At 37.4% G+C, this 24,816-nt stretch overlaps 2 protein-coding genes across 6 annotated transcripts in view; one reads left to right on the plus strand and one right to left on the minus strand.

Annotated features, from left to right (window-relative positions):
- The window catches only part of SERPINI1 (serpin family I member 1), an 82,445-nt gene extending 67,916 nt beyond the window's left edge, over positions 1-14,529 (minus strand). The window contains exon 1 of one of the 3 annotated variants that reach the window (XM_044945169.2): positions 14,411-14,529. The gene's annotated coding sequence lies outside the window, so the exon portion shown is untranslated. Of the gene's footprint in view, positions 1-14,015; positions 14,160-14,410 lie in introns of those variants that run through there. The other 2 variants (XM_006077296.4, XM_006077297.4) reach the window with 2 other exon arrangements.
- Positions 14,530-14,868: 339 nt separating this feature from the next.
- Positions 14,869-24,816, plus strand: part of PDCD10 (programmed cell death 10) — a 46,715-nt gene continuing 36,767 nt past the window's right edge. Inside the window, exons 1-2 of one of the 3 annotated variants that reach the window (XM_025288672.3) lie at positions 14,929-15,024; positions 16,164-16,224. The gene's annotated coding sequence lies outside the window, so the exon portion shown is untranslated. Of the gene's footprint in view, positions 15,025-15,420; positions 15,568-16,163; positions 16,225-24,816 lie in introns of those variants that run through there. The other 2 variants (XM_006077293.4, XM_044945179.2) reach the window with 2 other exon arrangements.

Consider the following 24,816-nt stretch of genomic DNA (forward strand, 5'->3'; position numbering starts at 1 on the left):
TACCTTCTCTCACAATAATAGTCCCTACATGATCTGCAAACAAGTATCAGGAACATAGGATTGTAAACCCATTGTTCAATGTGGCCTTTTATATTTCAGTAATTTCTATGTGCAGTCATCTTGTTCTTCCTTTCCCACCCTAAACTGTACTGATAAAATTATACTTCTCAGAGAGCTTCCTAAAACTCAACCAGGACAAGAGAAAGCCGACATCAGGTACAATTAGTCACTTCATATGCACATATCTAAAGTAAATATACCAACATTAACACCATTATTTTTGATACTCAAATAAATAGATACGTAACTATACATAGAAAAAGCAAAATTTTGTTTTTTCTTAACTTCTCTGAAAATGTCATCCTGGCTGGGTATTTTACCAATAGCTGTTAATTTACTACTTATTCACCAAAATTTCTATTACCATTTGCATGAAACAAAGAAAAAATATAGTCTATTTTTTTTCTCAGAAAACTGGAAATGTAACTATTTAACCTATTTGTCACTCAGCTTACTGTTCTTCGCTCATCCAACTAAGCACCTCTCACCATCCTAGGGCACACGTGTCACAGGTCTTCACTGAGGTTTCAAGACATGTACCTTTCAGATGACTACGTTTCTTTAGTTTCACAGTTTTTCCCCCCTCTCATTTTTATGGGAGGGTTTATATTATTGAACCATTGCCAATTTGTCTAAACACACAAATTAAACAGTAAATTAAACAGCTTATTAAAAGTAAACAGACTCTGAATAAGAGCTTGAGGGGCTAATGAATGCTTAAAGTAATTTTACCGCAAGAAATTTGGCTGGATTAGAAAGCTGGGTTCTAAGGTTTGTTTTGGTGAATGAATTCTGGATCAACTTGATAAATAAGATCTTTCTGTTAAAGGTTTTCTAAAAGTTATTCTAAGAGAGAGAAAGAGGAAAACATGTTTTGAAATATCAGCTGGTACACTATTATATTTAAAGTGAAACTGGGCTTATGATTTTAAGTTGTCAGCCATATCATCGAATGACTGTCTTTACCTGTATAAAGACAGCAATTACTGTAGTTAATGATTCTTAGTGATGGATTATTCATGTTAGTTAGCTAGCTGAACATTATGTTTCTATAATAGTAAAAGCATAATTAATATGTTTTGTGGCAGTTAAGAAGCAGGTGTCAAATCAAAAACTAAAATTTTCCAATTAGGGTGACAGAAAAAGGAAGATGATATGAAAGTAAACTAAAGCAACGACAAAAATTTTAAGACTGAAAAGAAAGGAAATGAGACATATTTTAATTAAAGCTGACTTCCTTAATCTAAAAGCAAGGAGACCCTTTTTTTCATAGGGATGTTTCAATGTCGAGTAAGCCAGTACTTTTTATGAAATGAAGCAAATCGAATGTAGATAAATGAACATAATCCTCTTAAGACAGATTTATACGCTTCAGCTGATTTATAATTATCACTACATTTTTAGGTCTCTAAACTTATTTTTTATTGTAGTAAAAAATAATCTATCTTAACATTTTTAAGTGTATACAATTGTTACTTTTTGAACCACTACAATGATTCATTTTCCTCTTATTCCTCAGATTCACAACGTTCTTAGTCATTCTTCCTTAGCCATCTCCCTTACTGCATCCCTGGGGTCATACACTGAAATGCCCACAGAGGCTGGCATGGGAAGTGGGAGCAGGCAAGGTGATAAATGGGACCTAAGGAGTTCAATATAAGACAAGAGAGAATGGTTGTGGAGAACCATTTAAACACACACATTTACACACACACACACACACACGTGTGGGCTGACCTTTGACTTGTTTTGAAATCCTTGGCTTGTAGCTAATTAAGGGACAAAACCTGTTGATTCTATATCCCAGATCTTCCTTGAATCTATATCATCACTGCTATCACCTCTGGGCCACTGTGATCACTTCTGCTTCCTCCCAAATTCTACTTTTGTCCTTTCCTTATTCTCAGCTTTACATGTTTATTTACTTGTTTCCCTAGAGTCCAGATCTGATAACAAAAGCCATGTTTTCTGTGTCACATAGTTTTATGTATTTTAAGGCGATATGACCAGCATGAATAGATTCATGGCTATTAAAGCTTCAGTGTGTATTATATCTTTTCCAATATAAATTGTCTTTACTGACCAGATTAAAGTTTTTGCTTTGAATTCTGTCACATTACAAATATGTCACTCTGTATTATTAAATTTATTTTTGTCTATTATTGCATTGCCATTCTTTTACATTAACTGATGCTACTTTGCTTAGTATTGTCTCTAAAAACAAGTTTTTACTTTTCATCCACCATGGCAGATTCTACCTTTCAATAAGAGAGTAAATCTGTTGATAACTGTAATACATTTGCTTAGCATTTTGTCATGCTTCTTGTTTATGTTTTCTTTTTGCATAGATCACATATTTCCTTTGTTCTTAAATACTGTTTTTCTGTGAATATGAAGAATAAAACAACATCTACTGACTCCACAATCTGTAAAATAAGGGATTTAATATTCTTTCTTATACATCCTTCTCTGTGTTTTTGAAGTGATCTGGGGTATTTGACCCAGAACATTATTTTTTCTACCATAAGGCATCTTATAAGAATCATTTTTAACATCTGAGTTGTTTAGAAACAAAATAGGAACAGCTTATTTAAATGTCATCCACTTCATCACTGTATAGTTCCAGTCCTGAATCCCTGATTCTGATTACTTGGCCAGCAAAGCAAGCATTTTTTGTTGTTGTTGTAGCAGTGGTGGAGTGCATGTGTGTGTGTCTGCCCTTGTATGGCTGAGATCATTCTTTTGTTCTTCACACTGAACCCTAGCTCATCTCGATAAGCAATTTTGAATCATAAACTTATTTCATTGTAGCTGTATATACATTATTCCATTACTTTCTGTCATTAAATGCCACAGAAGAGAAGTCTGATCACAAGCTAATGTTTTTACTCCCTTTAGTTTTATCTGTTTGGAGTACTTTAGGTTCTTTTCTCCCCCTTCATTTTAAAATTAAAAAATAAAACAACTTTACCAAAGTGTGGCTGGATTTCAGTCTCCATTAATTTTGCCTGGTGTTCTAAGGCCAAATCTTATATAATGAGAACATTTCCTTTATTTTTATCTGCTGGTCTGGATTCCTTATAATTTGATCTTCTATAACCCTTATTTTTAAAAACAATCACCTCATATTATATTCACTTACACTTTTTATATGTTCATTTTTAAAGCATACAAGTCAGTAGTTTTTAAAAGCTCTGCAATCATCACTGCTATCTAGTTCTAGAACATTTTACCCCAGAAAGAAACCCTATAACCATTAGTAGTCACTCTCCATTTCCCCTGTCCCTTAACACTAATCTACTTTTTTTGCCTTTATGGATTTGGCTATGCTGGATATTTTATACAGAATAAAATGTGGCCTGTTGCGTCTGGCTTTGTTTAGAATAATATTTTCAAGTCATCCGTATTGTAGCGTCTATCAGTATTTCATTCTTTTCTATGGTTAAGTAATATTCCATTGCATTGTTGTATAACTCTCTGCTTATCCATGTATTTATTGAGGGACACTGGGCTGTCTTCATTTTTTATCTATTACGAATAACAATACTATAAACATTTGTGTAAAAGTTCTTGTATGGAAATATTTTTATTTCAATTCTCCAGGCTTGTGTCCAGAGTGGAACTGCTGGGTTATATGCTAAATATATGGTTAATATTTTGAGGATTAATCAAACCATTTTCAGGCTTCCTAGGTGGTGGTGCTAGTGGTAAAGAACCCACCGGCCAATGCAGGAGACCTAAGAGACATGAATTTGATCCCTGGATTTGGGAAGATCCTTGGAGGAGGACATGGCAACCCACTCTGATAGCCTTGCCTGGAGAATCCCATGGACAGAGGAGACTGGCAGGCTCCAGTCCACAGGGTCACAATGAGTTGAACATGACTGAAGTGACTTCGCGCGCAAACCATTTTCATTGTGGCCGCACCATTTTACAGCCCCACCAAGAATTTCAGTTCAGTTCAGTTCAGTTGCTCAGTCGTGTCTGACTCTTTGTGACCCCATGAATTGCACACGCCAGGCCTCCCTGTCTATCACTAACTCCCGGAATTCACTCAAGACACACGTCCATCGAGTCGGTGATGCCATCCTTTCTTTAGGAGGGTTCAATTTTCTCCATATCCTTACTAGTATTTGTTATTGTCTTTTTTATTTTAGCCACCTAGTGGCTGTGAATATATGTCCTATGAATGTCTCTTCTCAAGAAGAGATTTGTGATTGGCAAATATTTTCTCCTGTGACTTATGCTTTCACTTTCTTGATTTTGTCGTTTGAAACACAAAGTTTTAAATTTGATTACTTTTATTTTCTTTTGTCACTTGTGCTTTTAGCATCATACCTAAGAAACCACTGACTAATGCAAGATGATGACAATTTACTCCTTATGTTTTAAGGGTTTTATAGTCTTAGCTCTTCTTTTTAGGCCTGCAGTCCATTTTGAGTTACATTTACATATGGTGTGAGTTAGCGACCAGTTTCACTCTTTACATGTAGATATCACGGGATTCCCTGGTAGTTCAGCTGGTAAAGAAAACTGCAATTCAGGAGACCCTGGTTCGATTACTGGGTTGGGGAGATCCCCTGAGGAAGGGACAGGCTACCCACTCCAGCATTCTTGGGCTTCCCTGGTGGCTCAGATGGTAAAGAATTCGCCTGCAGTGCCAGAGACCTGGGTTTGATCCCTGGGTTGGGAAGATCCCCTGGAGGAGGGCATGGCAACCCACTCCAGTATTCTTGCCTGGAGAATCCCCACGCACAGAGGAGCCTGGAGCCTGGTGGGCTACAGTCCATGGGGTCAGAAAGACTCAGACACGACTGAGAGACTAAGCACGATATATCATTGTCTTAGTATCATTTGTTGACGACTATCTGTTCTCTTGTTGCAAATCAACTGACCATAAATGTAAGGGTTTTTTTCTGAACTTTCAATTCTATTCCACTGGGTCCTTAGCATTTTTAAATGTTTTAAGATCAGCTTATGAATTTTTGCAAAAAAAGGCAGCTGATATTTTGATGCATTAAATCTGTAGATTAAGCTTGGGGAACACTGCCATCTTAACAATATTAAGTCTTCCAATTCTTCTAACACAAATTATCTTCCAGTTTATGTTTCCTTTATTAAATGTATTCTTAAATATTTAATTCTTTTAGACGCTATTGTAAATGGATTGCTTTTAATTTTGTTTTTGAATGTTCATTAGTGTATAAAAAAATAACAACTGAAATCTTTATTATGCTCTTATGGCTTATAACCTTCCTGAACTTTAACCGTTTGTATATATGTGTGTATTTCTTAGAATTTTCTATATAAAATATAAACAGAGATAGATATATAAACAGAGATAGATTTACTTCTTCCTTTCCAATCTGGATGCTTTTAATTACTTTTTCTTGACAACTGCCCTGGCTAAAACCCCTACCACAATGCTGGATAGAAGATGAGAGGAGACATCTCTTCAGACATCCCTTCTGATCTTAAGGAGAAATATTCAGTCTTTCACTATTAAGAAAGATGTTACCTATGGGTTTTTTGCAGATGTCCTTTGTAAGTTGAGGAGGTTCCCTTCTATTCCTAGTTTGTTGAGTGTTTTCACCAAGAAAATGTATTGGATTTTGTCAGATGATTTTCTGTATCTATTCAGATGATCATGTGCCTTTTGTTCTACTGATATGGTATATTACACTGCTGATTTTCAGGTTCAACCAACTTTGCATTCTGGAATAGATCCCACTTGATTACAGTATATAATTTTTATTTGTTGTCAGATTTGACGTAAGGACTTTTGAGTTTACATTCAGAGTTCCTATTTGTTCTTGTTTTGGTAGTTTGTATTTTTGTACTTATTTGTCTATTTCATCTAGGCCATCTAATTTGTTATCATATTATTGTTCATAGTATTCCTTACTACTATCTTTTATTTTTCCAAGGCTAGTAGTAATGTCTCTTCTTTATTAAATTCACTTAAAAATTTCATTTTCCTCTAAGTTTTAATAAAGTATCTTAATTTCTCTTTAATTGACTCTCATAGCTTCCTACAATATTCAATATGCTAGTCAGTCTTTATTAATTGTACTTTAAAGTCTTGGCTTTACTATTCTGTACATTTGTTCGTCTCTTACATCAAGATCCCTGTCTCTATATAATATTTTGTGCAACTCCTGAAAATTTCTTAAGATTAGATGATTTGCTTCCCAGCTTCCTGAACTTTTATTTCAGGGGTAGGGAGTACTTAACTTTAGAGATTCTAATTTCTACTTGAATTAAAAGTTATAATTCACTTAAAATAATAAGTCATAATAAAATAAAATCTAACATTTAATAAAATATTTAATAAGTATGTAACACATGCCAAGTATTATACAATGTACTTTATGTGAAATCTCCCTCTATCAATATAAACATCCTTTAAGCTACAGATTACAAAACCAAATTTTAACCCAGTTTTGTACAACAGCAGAACCCACATTCTTAACCAGTGTCTGACAAACTTTAAAAAGGACCAGATAGGAAATATTTTAAGTTTGTGGGCCATATGATCTTTGCCACAATGACTCAACTCTTCTCTTGTAGCAAGAAAACTGTCTTAGCAATACGTAAATGAATGCGCAAAGCTGTTCCAATAAATTTGACTTACAAAAAAAGATAGTATGCCACAGGCCATAGGTTGTGGTCCCCTGCTCTTCACCTGCACACCACACTGGCCTACTTATTTTTCAAAGCCTTCCCTTATTACCACATAGTTCAATTTCTTCTGCTTCTGGACATGTGGCACAGCAACTGTTCTAATACCATCATCCTAAATCACATGTCCTTGTTTATACAAATATATCTTACAATGTCATCTTTTGTTAAACATATTGGCAAAAGATTATGCCAAGGAGTAATGATTTTATGTATTTTGTTGCATCTCTGTGTAACACCCAACTCCATGTTTCAGATTATAGTAGTTTAGAAATTTATATGACTATATCTAGAGTTTTGCCTCAATAAAACCACTGATCTAAGTTCACATAAAAGAAATATTAAGAACTGTACAATAAAGATGTTGATATGGAAATACAGACAACTGCAATATAGCCAAGCTCCTATGGTCAACATCTTTGACTATGAGCTCTTTCAGTGTAGAAGAAATACTTGTTTCCATTGTCTCAGTTTCAACTTTTTTCACACTTTCTTATCAGGAATCATAATTTACAAAACTCTAATAAGTCCTATGATGTATTTTTATAAGAATGAGTAATACTTTAGGTAATAATCAGTGTATAGATGTTGGTAATAGTTTTTACATTTTAAAAATGGTAATAACACCATTTTGCAGGATTAAATTTTTTGAGAGTGAGTTTCTGTCTACGAAGCAGTGGCTTTTTTGGCCTTTTTTTTTTTTTTGACAGATAGCATTTGTGTTTAAGCTTTGTTTACTATTCAATTGTTCTTTCATTTACACTACACCTATATTTTTCAATTTGACCTATATGAAGATTCTTTGATACTTTGAGGCTTAAAGCAGATTTAAAAATAGAAACATCCTTTCAATGCTACAGAAAATATCTGTAATGAACAGAACAGGACAAGTATTATATGTGATTTGGCTAGATGGTCTTTTAACTAGAGATACCATCAGTCTTTGGGAAATGCCTTCGCCCAGAGACTTCAACTCTGGTAGTCACAGAAACGAAAACTTGGTGTAAGAAGATTTGAGTTTTCTAACCTGGGGAGAAAAACAAACAAAAACCCAAATGAACAAACAGGAAACAATGAGTCAGTTAGAAGATGGAATACATTTTAAAGTTAGTAAAGTTAGTATAATTTTAATTATCAGACTATGGCTAACACTATTGATTGGTTACCCCAAATTACATTCAAACCATTGTTCCCCTGCTTCATCCACTACAAAGGCCCAAAGTCCTTGATATCTCAACATCCCTTAATGCTAGCGGTAGCTACATGCCATGGGCCACTAAGTCCACAGTGGACATTTGGTGGAGGTCATTAGAAAAGCTTTTATTTCCTTATTAAAAGAGAAAAACTCAATAGGTACAAGCTGTTCCTCAGTCTTCCTGCCCTAAACTAAAATATGATGTCTTGATCTGCAGAAGCATCCATCTTGTATCAGGCACAAGAGAAAGCGTGAAGACAAAATCCTGACTACATTCAACTAGCCTCTAAACAAAAGGACACAACCACTTTCTTCTAGACTTTTTGTCCTGGAAAAAAATAAATCCCTATTATTTTATGTCACTGTGCATGAAACTTGCAGCTGAAAGCATTTCTAACTGATATATCCTTTCGAACTACTTTTTAAATTGTCAATTAATTTTGGCCACATAATGTAAATGAAATTTGGTTTTTAAGATAACCCTGGACAATAAGACTTCTTTCTCCTTCAAAATGTTTATTATATATTAATAATTATTAACTAAATCTGTTGTTATACTAAAAAATGAATAGCTATTATTAGGTATTTATAATTTTGTTACTGACATTTATTTTTAAAAGAGATTTAGGATAGTTAGTAGAGGTTACTTAACTGGGAGGCTGGATGTATCTAAAAGGCATTAATTGCTTCAGTGATTTTAAATTACTTTGTGAAGTACACAACAATTAAATGCTCCAATAACTGATTTAATTCATGTGAATGGCAAAAATTATACATCATAATACAGTATCTATAGCATACTACTAAAAGGTGAAAAAACAATAAAATTAACTCTTTAAGTTATATAGGATTAAAAGACCTCAAATAAAACTTAGGTTTAAGAACAAAATTTAGGTTATCAAGAAAAAGACAGAAGCAGTCCAATGGGGGCAAAATATCAGAAGTATCCCAGTGAGCTCTTGGAGGTCCATTCAAAAATGTTAAGATACTAATGGAAAAATGAACTATGGGTTGATAGGTACTCACTGAATTGCTAGACTGTGCTACAGAAATACTTTCTGACACTTGAGTTACTTTTACTGGGAACTTTGGTATATCTGGGAAAAACAATACACTTAGGAAAATGAAGTAATTAAATCAAAGTAAATTCCATCTGCCTTCCTTCCCATACTAAATTATGAGCTGTGGGACCAGAAGGCTTTCCTTTCTTAGCCTGAACCAGAAGAGGGCCTTGAAGCAGTGGCTTGCGCTTAGGGACCAGGTGCACTTGAGCAGCTGTGCTGTATGGAGGCCCAGCACTGAGCTCTGTCAATGTCTCAGAACTCATCCTCTGCCCATGCTGGCTCAAAGATGACAAATACTTGAATAATTTAAATTTAATAAGTCTGAGTACGGTCTCCCATTGTAACCATTTCACTGAAAATAGAATATTCAAGAACAGTTAAGTTTTAGTTAAGAGAAAGCCTCATGTTGCATTCACGTACGTTAAGTCTACTTTCAGGCGTTAAGGAAAAAAAAAGTAAAAAATGCGTATATATGTGTATAGTGGGGAATGTTACATAAAAGTACACCTTTAAGTCAGCACAGTTCTAGACAACGAGAGACCACACAAATTCCAAACTGCTTCGAATTAATAAATTTATATTTAAAGTATACACACATGCAAAGTGGCCACTAACTAAGCAATGTTTATTCATTCAGAAATCCAGGAAAAGGCAGTGATATTTATATTTAGCTTGATATAAGCAACTGTTGTGGGCAGTGGGCTGAATTTAGTGTAAAAAGAGATGTCTAAGAAAATTTCATTTTTCTAGTTGTACTTGTTTGTGAAAAATGTAGAATGCTTCATTATAGGTTGTCAAAATATAATGACTGTTATTGTTAAACTATGTATAAGGCTCTCAAAGTAAATACCAAGGGAAATGAAACTCAGTCTTAATTCTGAAGATACTACGCATCTGGTGAGGAAGACAGGAACTCAGCTAACTCTATACAAGACACTGTGCTGAGCTAAAGAGTAATGCCATCGAAACATGAAGATTAATCAATCATCTAAGTCAAACTCTATCTATCAGTATGCTAATAAAGACATATTAAAAAGTAAACAAAAGACAAGTTAAATATCTGCTATTATTAAATTCACTGCTAAAGAACTATTTACAATTAAATTCTCCAGGTCTTATAATAATAAAAGGAAAATCACATTTGAATTCTTAATTCTAACACTAATCAGATTGTTTCTGGAAGGTCAAGTACAAAAACAATAAATGCCCAACTCCACATGTGCTTAAACACAATCAATCTGACTTTTAAAAAAAAGAATGATTAGAAAAAATGGAAGAGTAAATTCAATTTTTATAGAATGAAATATGATTTTTAATAGATAAGCTTCAACAAAGGTATCTTATTAGGGTGTATGGTGGTGAGCCGCAGGTTCCTCTGGTTGTAGAAGGCAGATCTTAAGTGCCACTAGCAGGAGAGCCCTTTTCCTTGCCTATAATTCCTTGTCTCTGCGATGAATTTACAAATGGGGGCACACAAAGTTGTAGGTAAATCTTTGCAGCCCAGTCGGAATCAAATCAGGCTCAAGTAACACTTTGGAAAAGGCTAAACAGCACAAAGACATTCTCAGAAGGCCTAATGTAGAGTAATTATTCTGTGAGGGCAACTGACTTCTTCATCAAAGTGCAAGATGTCTCAACACATACATTAAAGAAGTATTGGTTCCAAGTTCTTGAAATAGTAAGTGGTTATAGGGCAACTTCTTTCTGCTGGGCATGATGTTGGTGCTAAGAGGAAAAGATAGGAAAGGAGCATAGAGTCTCCAGGAGCTAATAATTGTTACTTAAAACACAGTTAACCAAACTTTAATGACTAAATGCTGACATTAACCATAAGACTGAAAATAAAACAGAAACAAATCTTTACCTCTGTATGACAATTAATCTTGATCCTCAAAGCAGTATTTAACTTTAGAAGATGGCTTTTAAAGGTGGCAGGGGCAGGAAGCAAGGGGTATCTTGCTTTAGTGTCTAGTTCAAGTACTTCTGTTATTTAGGGGGAAAACATCAGTTTTTACTTTTTAATATTATATCCAACTAATACTAAGTTTCACATATACATATACACCTGCAGTAGTCTTTCCACTTTGCTTCAATAACCGATGATTATTCAACATGTAATGAATTAATGTCTATTTGGCTTCAGTTAAAATGATAATTTAGGAAACTACTGTCTCCCACAATGGGTGTAGGCCTCTAGAAATTAATAACTTGGGGGAAAAAAAGGTCATGAAATCACTTACAGGCATTCAACCAAAAAAGGATCAAATCTCTTTTTTCTCTTGCTAAGGGTATGTGTCTCATACATTTTTCCTCATATTTATCCCCCCTTGTCCTCTATGCCACCTATCCCTGTCCCACATCAAAACCATTTGATCTTGAACCTTTAAATCTTATTCTTTTGTGCTGCATGCAACAGTGAATCCTCCTGTTAGAGAGAAATCCATGCTACTCAATTATTTTTACTCAATAGGCTTAGAGTTAGAATGTTACGTAAAAAAAAAAAAAGTCCAATATATATTGTAATTTGAAATTAACCAGGTCTTTCAGCTAAAGGACACTAATCCCATGAGCATCTTCCACTTGAGAGACATTCTGCATTCTGCTGATTTTTTTTTTCCTTTCTCATCCTATACATACTCTGATAGCCTATGCAAATAGTAAAAATAAAGAGCAGAATAATGTGCTTTTAAACCAAGTAATGCTTCACAGAAAACTATAAACTGTCATATGAGGAACTTCTCACCAGTAACATTTAAGAATTCTGAGATTTAGTGTGAACACCAACTTAATATGTGTCAAGAGTTCAAGGTAACAAATACTCAAGTGCCACATACTGCCAATGATTTTCTTCCTTATAAAAACATGGTTTTCTTATTCTCAAATGATACAGAAACCCAATCTTTTACACTGACACAATAAAAAAGATCCATATCTTTGAAAAAGGTGAAACATTCTGTTAATACCAGAGACTCATTCATTCATAATGAGAATTCCTTTTTGATGCTTCAAAGCATCAAGACCTATAAATAGTTGGGACTCAAAGTACATCTGAATTTCAACTGTTTTGGTATGTATTTTCTATCTTATTTACTTGATTACTAACTGACTCCCAACCAAACCCTGTCAAAAAGATCTTTTGATAAAGACCCTGAAAGAACTTCAGTGCCAGTATTATTCTTAATTATTATTATTACATGGTAGAAACAACCCAGTGACAGCAAGTATTCAGTTTCACAAAATGAATCAGTAGCAGAGCCTGAGACAGAAACTGAGACTGATTCAGGATGATCTACTTAATCAGAAGTAACAAGGGCAAACACAATCTTTTCCAAACCTAACTACACCCTAGTACCCATTTTTTCACCTAAAATCATTTCCACAGGTCATATCAGCTATATGTAGATTCACAGACTCTCTGGTGATGCAGCAAAGATAAAATCCCTTCCTTAACCATAGTTGCGAAGTTTAGTGGCTACTGTTGCCTTTTCTTCCTTCTAAGCTCTTTGTTGCTTCTAATACTTACTTGATCTACTTGAGTACAATCTAAAAAGACACTGTTTTTCTAACATGTGTCCCCTATATATTTCTCTAATTGTGAGAGTATGGGAGGGGCTTTTGGAGTATATACATTGATAAGTCACTTAGGCTTATCAGTGGTAGCGCTCAGTAGGATTGAACTTTAAGCTATGAATTTTTTCTAGCCATTTCTTTTCAGAAAAGAATTCTGTGTGTGTTACAGAAATAAAATCCAAAACTCATGAGTGAATCAGCAAACCATGGAAACAAAAAAATAGAAGGCAATTACTCCATTTTACTGACCCTAGTTAAAAAAAAAAATCCCAAATTATTCAGGCAGACTCTGAAATATACAACTGTCACAAAGAAAGCATTTCTGGGCAAAATGTGCTGCAATATGCTACTATGATTAAAAGCTATGTAATCTGGGGGAACCTCTGTAACAAAAAGAAAAAGAAAATGAACTGGGCAAATAGCTTTTTACAACCTTTCTTTTTAAAAAAAGGCTGTAATTCTGTCATAGTTACACAAAGGTAGATGGGACTTTCATCTTTATCTAGAATTAAAAACATATTTCCATCTACAGGTATTTAATTATAGTCAAAGAAACCACACATGGTTTCCTACTGAAAATAAACTATTATTTTATAATACCATTACATGTGTTAAGTCTGAACCCATCATAATGCATACTAAGGGAAATCACTTAGCACATGATCTCTAAACAGAAAAGATCCTTGCACAGTTCTTTTGGTACTTCTGTTTGTTAAAATGTACAAATACTACTAGACACAAATGAGAGAATAAGGGGCAGCAGTGAAGTACAACGTACGTTCCCACTGTAGGCTGAGTCCTGGTCTTTGTTCCGATATTCTAGAGCCACTGGCAGGGAAAGCTAAGTATCCCTCTATTATAAAAAGCAATTTTACATGATTGCTGGCAAAAGTTATACTTCTGATAGGTTCAGTCATCTTGATTATTCCTGACTGCATTTGCTTATTTAATAGAGATCTTGCAATTCTAGAAACCTGCAGTATAACCACCGAAAACGGTTCCGTAGCAGGACAATCTGATAAAACAACATAAAGGGTACATAGTGAGGAAAACTGCAAAGTTATTTGACCAGCGAAACAGTTCTGAAGTAATTCTCTATCAATGACAAAATTTTCTGTATTTTACCAGCTACGCACCTACCCAAATATCATCCACCTTGCCCTCAATTAGCAGGGTTTCCTCAATATTAAAATCTCCCAGAACAGTTTAATGGTACAACTCAGATCAAAAACACTAACCACGCCCTTAATGCCCCGAGTCAAGCCACCTTTTGCTGCCTTATCTCCCCTTAAACTCCAAAAACGTATATCTTTCACCTAAAAGGGTTTGCACCAGTTCGCTAACCTTAGTCAGAGACTCTTTTTAGCTGTGCCTTGATAAAATTCCTATTGGAAGACGCTTTCTCCTGGGCAGAGCAGATGCCCAGGAGAGGCACCCACGCTTACCTCCCACACACCTGCAAACCCCTGGCGGGATGCTGGACCTGAGGCTTCGAGGACTGCGCTCCGCTCCTGTTCCTGCTCTCTCTCCCGGGAAACTACAGTCCAGGCTGCGCCTTCGGCTGCTACAGGGACCCAAGCTCCGCCTCCCCCTCCTCTAGTTGGCGAATTCAGCAGCTGTTGCTCCTCCCCCTGCTGTTCCGGCTGCTGTCCTGGCTGGAGGCAGCGGGAAGCTGCTGCCCTGGTACCTAAGCGTTCCCTCGCGCTCCTGCAGCTTCTCTGCCGCTTCCCTCCTCTGGTGACCCCTCTCCCCTCACGCAGTAGCCTGACACCTGGAGCAGCTCCCCGCCCCGTCAGGGCATATCCGCGAGTAGCCCAGGCTCAACCTATCCCTGCCCGACCCGCAGGTCTGAACGATCGGTGTGCCTGGTGCTTGGCCGCTTTCGGGGAAACTGATCCTTCGGCCGGAGCGCATCCCCACATCTCGCTTTCCCTCCACCCTGGCGATCCCCCAGCGACTTCCCCGCTGCCCGCGAGGCTCAGCCGCTCCACTTTAGCCACTTGAAGCTCTTCCCCCACCCTCGTTCCCTCCTCGCCTCCGCTAGCCCGCCCCCACAATGGGTGAGACGCCTGCCGGGCCGACCCTGCATTCTGATTGGCGCAGGTGAGAGCTGACCCCTCCCTTCCTCTTCTTTCCGTGCACCCTCTCTCTTCTTCTCACCTCCTCCCGCAAAGGCAGGGACTCTCCCCTTATTGGCTAAAAGTGTCCCCACCCATCGTCTTCGGTTGCACCGCATAGCCTGACGGGAATTGTAGTCCTGGGTATGCAGGAATTGCCAATGATGCCAGCGAGCGGGACTACGAATCCCCATAGGCCCCTGCGCGACTCCGGCTGGGCAGGATTCCGGACAACGCCTGGTTCCTCTCGGGTCCTTCCGGCGTCGCCGGAGTGAATTGATCCCGGAGTTGAAGAGGGCTTCAAAGGTGGGAAGTGAAGTCAGTACCTCAGTAACCGGTAAGGTGTGGCTGTTCTGTCCCAGTCCCCGTGGTCCCGCGTGGAGCAGAAGAGGTCTGGGGTCACATGGGGGCCGCGGCTAAGGCACTAGGGCTTGGTTCTGGCAGGCGGAGCGGACAGGGCTGGGAACGGGGCCCTATGGGCGTAAGCGAGGTTACCCTACGCGAGTGGCGTAAAGCGGGTTTGTAAATGCCGCCTGCCCTGCTCGGGCCTGAAAGCCTCCAGGAAGTCTCCTGTAGGTGGGGGCGGGAGGGGAAGGGCGAGGTTGGCCTCTGCTGCCCCCGGAGTAGGGAGAGGGCGGATGTGCCTGGGGTGGGGTCCTCTGAAGGTGTGGCTTGGGGCGGGGAGATGAGACTGCCGTTTTCCCCCAGCTTTAGAAGTAGGATAGGGAAGGAGTGGAGGAAGGAAGGGGCACTTGGAGTCGACTCTTGAGGTGACTCGGGTTATGCCCTTTGAGAGAAGAGAACTGTAGAAGGAAGAGTCAAATGTTGACAGAGATCTACGAATTCAGTGCCAGTTTCATGATGTGGTCCCTCTAAGGAGGTAATTTTGCTCCGAATAGGCAAGTTTAACTTTATAAAGATGTAATTCCTAATATGTATTTACACCTTTGCTGTTTCAAGGAGTATTCCTAGTGGGATGCTAATGAGGAAACTGAGGGGGTAAATGATGTGCACAAGGTCACACACGTAGGGACAGATCTTCTGACTCTAATCCATTTGTAATCCAGCTTCTAAATCTGAGCTGCCGTACCAGAAAGAAAAAGTGGGGAGGTTGGTTGTGTTTTTTGAAGAGGAAGTTGCAAAGTAATGCATTTTAGGTATTTCTAAGAAGCCATCTGTGAATTCCTCAATAAAAGAAACACTCACTCTAATCTGTTGTTGGAAAAATAAGAATCAGTTTCAACTTAGCTATTTTTCCCTCATAATAGAGGTATATCCAGTGATGAATGGTGCTACCGTTTTAAAGGGTAGTTCATGGGACAGGAGAAAGGTAACAATATGGCTCATCTTTACTCTTGAAAGATACTCCTTTCCCTTTCTACTTTAGGACTGTATTATTATTATTATTCTCAACTGAGAACAATGGGATTGGGATTCTTCCACGAAACTTATTTTACACTTTTTCAAATAATACAGCATCAAGAGACAGTTTAGTGTGCTCATTACTAGAAAAGAAGATATGCTGCATTTCTTGGAGGTAACATGACATTTTTGTTTTTGTTTTTTTTTTTTTACTTCCCCTCATTTTCTTTTCGTGTGTGTGTGTAAATAATAACATCAGGCTTTTGTATATTTTATTTTTATTACCATCTATGAGTTTTAACTTATCCTTGTTTTATGTTAAAGAATGGAAAAATAGTACATTTATGTTTTGTATTGAGCAGAAAGTAGTGTGCTTGTTCCAGTCTTATCCATTGTTGTGACCACATATAATTACAGTGCATAAATATTAGACAGTTCTTTAATAGAGTTTTAGTAGTACATTCATTGACATTTGTTCCTGGTAAGTTTATATATAAGAATCAGTTATCTGCTGATCGCAGGTAATCTGTCATGGCTTACTGTTGTATGCATTGACCATTGAAATAGGGCGCGTTTGAATGTACTCTGCAGTTACTAAAATTACCCACAATATGTCTTAACTTTTGAATGCAAAAACACTTTCTAGGATCAGGAGTTCTATTACATTCCTTTTAAAATAAAAATGACTTTTAAAATAAAAGAGAGGTGTAATACTATAGAATGAAGTAAAATCAAGAATAGTTAGCACCATGAGTAAGAAATGCAGTACACAAGGAAGGAAGACCTAACTAAGCAAGTGGACAATTATGTGGAGATAACTGACTCAGTGCTGTGTTAGACGGGTGCGGTAGTTTAAGTAAACCATAAACAGATCATGAGTCAGTGATAGTAAAGAAAGAGTGTTAATATATTTTCTATATGGCCACATACAGGCATTTGGTTTGTTGGAGGAAGTGAGAAATGAGTTCTAATTTTTGGCATGCATTTGGGAGGTTGTGGAATGAACTTTTGAACCAAAAGTAAGCAAAATTTGGGAATTAGAAAATTAATATAACACACTTGTCTGCTGCTGCTGCTGCTGCTAAGTCGCTTCAGTCGTGTCCGACTCTGTGCACCCCCATAGACGGAAGCCCACCAGGCTTTCCCGTCCTGGGATTCTCCAGGCAAGAACACTGGAGTGGGTTGCCATTTCCTTCTCCAATGCATGAAAGTGAAGTTGCTCAGTCATGTCCGACTCCTAGCAACCCCATGGACTGCAGCCTACCAGGCTCCTCCGCCCATGGGATTTTCCAGGCAAGAGTACTGGAGTGGGGTGCCATTGCCTTCTCTGAACGCACTTGTCTAGTGCATGCTAATTTTTGTCCTTGGTTAGATTATACCACTAACTTTTCTTCATCTCTGAGGGTCATCGTAGTTTTGGTATTTTGTCTGGTCCTAACAGAATGGTAAGATAATGTTTTTATTGTGTTTATCACCTTTCAGTCACATGCTGGAGTACTGTGGTGGTATAACTGAGTACCTGTTTACAAAGAGAATAAAGAAAGAAGTTCAGATTGGTTTTAAGTGAAGGATTCTGTAACTAGTAACTGGTGGTACCAAGGCATAATCCATGTCTTTTAACTATAGATCTTTTTAATACTTTGAGATAAAGACTCAGTTTCCTTATTTATTTTTACATGAGAAAAAGACTTAAAATGACTTAAATATTCAGGTACTATTACCCTGTTACTCTATTCAGTGCTGGCAGTTTCTCTTTTGTTTGCTGTGTAGCTTTCCAGCCTTATCTCCAGCCTTTCTTGTTTACTGTGCCTTTCAGTTACTACCTGCATTACTGTGCCTTTCAGTTACTACCTGCATAAGCTTTTTCCTGACTTGGGGTCATTTATACCTGTTTCATCCTCCTGCTTGGATTGCTTCACCTCCCCTTCCCAAGTCTGGCTCTTTTCAACTCCATAGACTGTAGCCCACCACATTCCTCTATCTATGGAGTTCTCCGGGCAAGAATACTGGAATGGGTAGCCATTCCCTTCTCCAGGGGATCTTCCCATCCTAGGGATTGAACCTGGGTCTCCTGCTTGCCTTGCAGGCAGACTCTACTGTGTGAGGTACCAGGGAGGCCCCAAGTCTGGCCAACTCCTAGTTAATTTTCAAGTCTCAGTTTAGATGTCATTTCTCAGGGGAATGTTCCCTGACCTTTGACTCCTCCTTCCTCAAACTAAGTTCCTACTATATATTCACCATACTCTGTACTTTTATGTAGCATCATCACAATAGGAACTTAATTATTTTTGTGTTTATTTGATAAGTGTCTGTCTCCCTCACTAGACAGTAAGCTTCCTGAGCGGGCCCTTATTTGTCATGTGCCTTACCTCATTACTTATACAGTGCCCAGCACAAAGTTAAGTAGTCAGTAATTATTTGCTGAATGTATGAATAAATGTAAGTGCTTTCATGCACAGTGCGTCCATACACAGTGCATCCAGCACTCTGCCAAGGGGCAGAAATACAAAAATGCATAAAAGAGATTGTTTCCTACCTTTGGATAAAAAGAGGTTATTGACAGAAGTTGGATACAAATTGTAGAAAGATGTTTGTTCTTTCTTGGAGGTCTGTAAAATGAGGGTAGTTTTCTGTGTGGAAATGGGAAAGGAATCATTTTCTATTACAGCAAAATTTCTGTATAACAGTGTTTTGGAGACCTTATCACTATCCTGCTCTTGCAAGCAACATTCATTATAATAAAATATAGATATGCAAGGAACTAATTTTCTGTGAATTCTGTTCTTCCCTGTTAGCTCGTCTGTCCTCAACAAAATTCATGATTTTCCCTTTTCTTTGTTGTTTTGTTTTTTAACCACAGTAATCTTCCTTTGAATTTTACCTTGAATATAACTTGCCTTAGACAGGGTGGACTGTAAAACTGAGTGGTGTTTATTTCAAAGGAGCTTATAGTTTGAGCTTCATGAAAATTGTCATATTTCCGTGGGTCTTAAGGTAATATCTTATTTGCTTTAAACCTCAGTACTTACAAGAGTAAAAATATTATTTTCAAAACATGAAGACTAAATTCAGAAATAAATTGTGGTAGGTTTTGGTTCTGAAAACAAACTCTCTGATCCTTCAGAGTACTACTATAATGGTATAGAATAAATTCAGCAGCTCAGAGTTGCTGTAGCCTTGCATGGCTTCATGAATTTACCAGTTCACTGTCCCACAAAATATTGTCAAAAAGTGCTTGCTCGTATTTGGCCGAGTTTTTATTATTAATTCAAGTCTTTGGTAAATCCTAAACTTCATTTTTAAGTAAGTCCCTATGTTACTTGAATCAGGGATAATAAAATTCGTATTGACCTAGCATACCAATATGTGAAGGATAAAACTGAGGTACTGCTTCTTATATCTTGTTCAATTATTAAGGTTGTTACTATTGGTAACGTGTGCCAAGAATTTTAAGCTAATTCCATGATAAACAATTTTTTCTCCACAATATAAACTGCAGAAGTGATTTAGAAGTTAAATAGTGTGATTGATGGTGTATATTACTGCATTTGAAATGTTATAGAAAGTTGCAGTCTTATTAGTGATTTATATTTTAGCAATACAAGCATGCACTCGCACACGATGTAAAAAGTGAAAGCACCTTTATTGTAGCAGTTAGAAATAATTTATTTGCAGAAAGGTAAACTGTGTAGTTTGGTGGTCCATTTTTGTTTCTATGTAGAATTTAGTTTTCTCATTTTAGCTACACAATTAATTGCATCTTGGATACAATGTAATATTATAATCATATTTTTTCAAGGTCACGCTTACATTTTTTGGTGGGCATGATCTTTCTTTTTAACCACTTAAAAAGTGAAATGGGTCTTCAAACTCAGTGTCACTGTACAGTTGTCTAGAATCAGGTGTTGCTATTTTAAAAAAAAAAGAATTTTCTTTTTCATCAGCTGGCTTATGAATTATTGGGTAACAGCAGTGGAACATATTTAAGTAGTAGTCATTACTGTTTACTCAGGCCAGTCCTTTGGAAATAAGTTTACCAGAAAAAGATAGATTGTATAATAATGATACTTTGATTTGTTCATTTATCATATATTTGTTAAATATATATTATGTGTAAAATTGCCTTAAATCTTTGTATGACCCTGTGATGTAGAGGCGCTATTATCCCCAGTTTAAGAAAACTAAAGTATAGGGAGGTTAAGTAACTTTCGCAAGGTCACACAACCACTTACTGCTTGGAATTAGGATTTAAATCCATGCTGGTGAAGTTAAGACACTATATTTTTAATCATGGCAGTAAAAATGATGTTAGTTTTTGAGCACCGATGGAGGGCTCAACTTAAGAGTTCCAGTTACAAAACGTTGTGTCTTAGATACTAAAGTCAAGGTGGCAGGCAAAAATTACTTATCTTAAAATTTACTCTAAAAGGAACATTTTGAAAGTTACCACATTGGAAACTGACATAGCATTAACAAATACATTTTTCCTCTAGCATTGGAATAGAATTACTTTTCCTTTGAGTGCTGGGTCAAGTATTTAACTTGCTATTCAGAGATCTTTCTGGAAAGGAAATATGTACATTATACTACAAGAGTCACAGTGTGGTGAGCCTCTATCTGGGGGACAGCTGTGGCTCTCAGTCCAATGGTAGGTAGCAGCAGATCCATGTCTTTATCACTTGCATTCAGGGGCTTATATTTGCGGAATGGAATTAAAATCACCCAGTATTTCAATAGTTATTTTTCTTTTTGTTTTCTTCAAAAATGAAAAATGTTAAACGTGCCTGTTGAATTTGCATAGGGCAAGTATATGTATAGTATGACACAGGTATGCTCCCCAGAGTTATGTAAAGTGGCAGCTTGACATGTATTTCTTGATTGTTTCTCTTCCCTATAAGACTGCACACCCTCAAGGGCATGGACTATATCTAGCTTTTCATCGTCGCATCTCCAACACTGCTGCTGATTTAGACTGACTATGAAGATCCCCTGGAGAAGGAAATGACAACCCACTCCAGTATTCTTGCCTGGAGAATCACATGGACAGAGGAGCCTGGTGGGCTACAGTCCACGGGGTCGCAAAGAGTCGGACACGACTGAGCGACTACACTTACTTATGCAGAGTACTGAGCTAGGTACTAGGAAATAGAGAAAGGAATAAAACTTCTCTACAGTGTTTATAATTTAGTGGATAGTAGTGGGGTGGAAAGACCATTATATGGACATTTGGTCTTTCTGATATATTAAGTACTTGCACATGCATCAATTCATTTGATAATTTTGCATCGGAGCCAATAGGAAGGGGGAAAAAAATGATAGTTTCTCTGAGTTACCTTCGGGTCCCTGGCACTGAAATATGCCTTTCTGCCTTATTCAGCCATCCTGTCTTCAGGATGAACTGGAAATCTAATGGAGTTTGGAGTTCAGGAAGGACAAAACCCTCAGGTGTTAAACTCTTGCTTCCTTCTTAGACTTCTTATGTTGCTGGAACCAAAGGCATTTGGGAATGGTAAATGAGTCATACCTAGCCTCCAGAGTGCAACTGTGCCCTATACCAGTTCACATTGTTACAAGGCTGTCTAGTTTAATTCCATAGGATTTCGAATAATGCTGTAGACACTTGGCAGATGACGTTATCCATAATAAAATTGGCATTTTGACAGTACTGTCAAAACTTGAGAGGTTTCTGAGGTCCTCCCTTTATTTTGGTGTCCTTCCTTGAAAAATGAATTACAGTTTTACAAGTGAAGGTCATGGGAAGAATTGTATATACGATACAAACAGATACCATTCTGTCTCCTTCATTTCTTCTTGTGACTAATAGCATTTTTATTTGAGATCACTTGGAGCTAAAGGTGAAGTTAAATGTCATTATCAAGATAGAATCTTGTCCTTATTCTCACTTACTGTTAAACAAATGAGTCAGAGTCCATTTATTAGGTTGGTGCAAAAGTAATTGCAGTTTCAGTCCGTGAATTTTAAATCATAACTTGGCTAAAATACATCTTTATTAATCAAAATAGGAACCATTACAATCAACACATTTTTGCCAATGAGAAAGAAGTTTGTTTATTCCTGTAGTGTAAAAATCCATGCTTGGGGATTTGACAAACTCTTGGAAAGCATTTTCTGCATCCTTTTGGTTATGGAAGCATTTTGCCTGCAAAAAGTTGGTGAGATGCTTGAAGAAGTGGTAGTTGGTTGACGAGAGGTCGGGTGAACCTGGCGAATGAGGTAAGGCCCAATTCGTTCAACTTTTGAAGTGTTAGTTGTGCAACGTGTGGTCAGACGTTGTCCTGGATAAGAATTAGGCCCTGTAGACCAGTGCTGGCCGCAAGCATTGCAGTTTTCAGTGCATCTCATCAATTTGCTGAGCATACCTACCAGATGTAATGGTTTCACTGGGATTCAGAAGGTTGTAGTAGATCAGACACTACCAAACAGGAACCATGACTTTGCTGCAGTTTGGCTTTGGGATGCATTTTGGAGATTCAGTCCAGCACTGAACTTGCATCACCACCAGTTGTCATATAAAATCCACTTTTCATCTCACAAAACAATCCAATCGAGTAATAGTTTGTTGTTGTTGTGTAGAATAAGAGGATATACTTCAAAGCAATGGTTTTTTTTTGGTTTGCAGTCAGCTCATGAGGCACCCAGTTAACTAGCTTTTTCACCTTCCAGTTTGCTTCAAATACCAAATGATTGTAGAATGGTTGAGATGTTGAGTTCTTCAGCAGCTTCTCCTGTAGTTGTAAGAGGATCCGCTTCAATGATTGCTCTCGGTTGTTGTCAGCTTCCAACGGCTGGCCACTGTGCTCCTCGCCTTCAAGGCTCTTACCTCCTTTGCGGAACTTCTTGAACCACCACTGCACTGTGTGTGTGTTAGCAGTTCCTGGGCGAAATGCGTTGTTGATGTTGTGAGTTGTCAGCGCTGCCTTATGACCCATTTGGAACTCGGATGAGAAAATTGCTCGAATTTGCGTTTTATCTAACATCATTTCCATAGTCCAAAATAAATATAAAATAAACAGCAAGTAGTAAATCATTAGCAAAAAAACATAAAGTGAGAAATGCACATTAAAATATGTATAGCATAACCACATTTATTAAGAATATATTCCAATATCGAACAGCAAATTTCAACAGTGCAAAACTGCATTTACATTTGTACCAACCTAATATCTAGGACTAATAATTTTATCAACATTTAAGCACCTTGTGGCAGTCTTGTGGTGCAAAGAAATTTGATAAAGAAAATACACATTGCATACTGTAGCGAACCTTAGGCAATAAGGAGTTATTAAGGAAAATGTAAGACTATAAGTGATACAGAGCAGGTAAGCCTGAGCCGTGTGATATGTGTGTGTGTTAGTTGCTCAGTCGTGTGTGATTCTTTGCGACGTAGCCCTCCAGGCTCCTCTGTCCATGGAATTCTCCAGGCAAGAATACTGGAGTGGGTAGCCGTTCCCTTCTCCGGGGTGTCTTCCCAACCCAGGGACAGAACCCAGGACTACCACATTGCAGGCAGATACTTTACCATCTGAACCACCAGGGAGCCCACGAGAGCTTAAGTTGAATTTCTAAGGGGTATTAAAGGAAGGCTTTAGAGTTGTATTAGAGAAATTGAAACTCACAAATACTAATGCAAAAGAATATAGAGATGTACCTCAAACACTAAATTAGGCAATTAGGCATTATTTAATTCATGAACCACTAGATTAAGAACTTCGTGGGCAAAAGATGAACACATTCAAAGGAACAAATTTGTTTCCTGCCCTTCAACAAATGTTTTCATTTAAATTTTGTTCAGACCAGAATTGAACAAAACTTTAGGCATTCGAATGGGGGAGAAAATAGAATATTGTCACTGCCAAAGAGATGTGTCTTTTCCCCTGAACTTGTGCAGAAATATCTTAGAAGCTCAAATAGCAGTTGTTGCTATATTTGTTGTTCCCCTTTCCCATCAGAGGTAACAAGCCTTTTGATTCTATTCTCTTTTGGTTTTCCTGTATAGATTATCGCCTCTTATGGATTTTTTGGGGAAGTTCTTTGACTATATCTTGATTCACTCTTCTACCAAGCCTGCTTCTGGGCCACAACTTTCTTTATTAAATTGATCTACATACATTAAGAGAATAAAAATTTTAACACAGACTTAGCAAATAATTTTAAAATGCATTTGATGATCACACTTTTTAAGAATTCCTAAACTGTAATTTGCTTTGGATGACACCTGTAACTTTTTGGGTGGCCCAGGTAATTTATATATGCCTTCATTTTGGCAAGTGGGGAAGGAAAGGTTTTAAAAGGCTATTGTAAGTGGCCTTTTTGACATTGTGATAATCAGTATTAGCCCATCCTTGTGTGTACTGTGCAGGGGCAGGACTAGGGTGAGGCAAGCAAAGAGTTTAGTGTACAGAATTTCAAGAGGCACTCACTCTCTGTCCTACAAGTAAGCTTAATTTTGTGCTCTAGCCATCTGGTTTGCCTCACACTCATTCCAGTCCTGATGCTGTGTCAGATTCATAGACTCTTGGATGAAATATCAGTAACTAATAATATGAATGTTTATTGTATGTCAGATACTGCAATAAGTACATGCATTTTGTACTCTTAATAACACTGTGATGTGAATACCTCAGTCAGTATTGCCAGTAAATTTCTCATTGAGTTTAAAAAGAGATTAAATGGTATCACCCATTCAAACTTAAACCTGTTTTAAATCTGAGCACTTACCTACTACTCTGTGCTATCCATCCATATG

The sequence above is a fragment of the Bubalus bubalis genome, chromosome 1 (genome assembly GCF_019923935.1).
Source record: "Bubalus bubalis isolate 160015118507 breed Murrah chromosome 1, NDDB_SH_1, whole genome shotgun sequence".
Taxonomy (NCBI): Eukaryota; Metazoa; Chordata; class Mammalia; order Artiodactyla; family Bovidae; genus Bubalus; species Bubalus bubalis.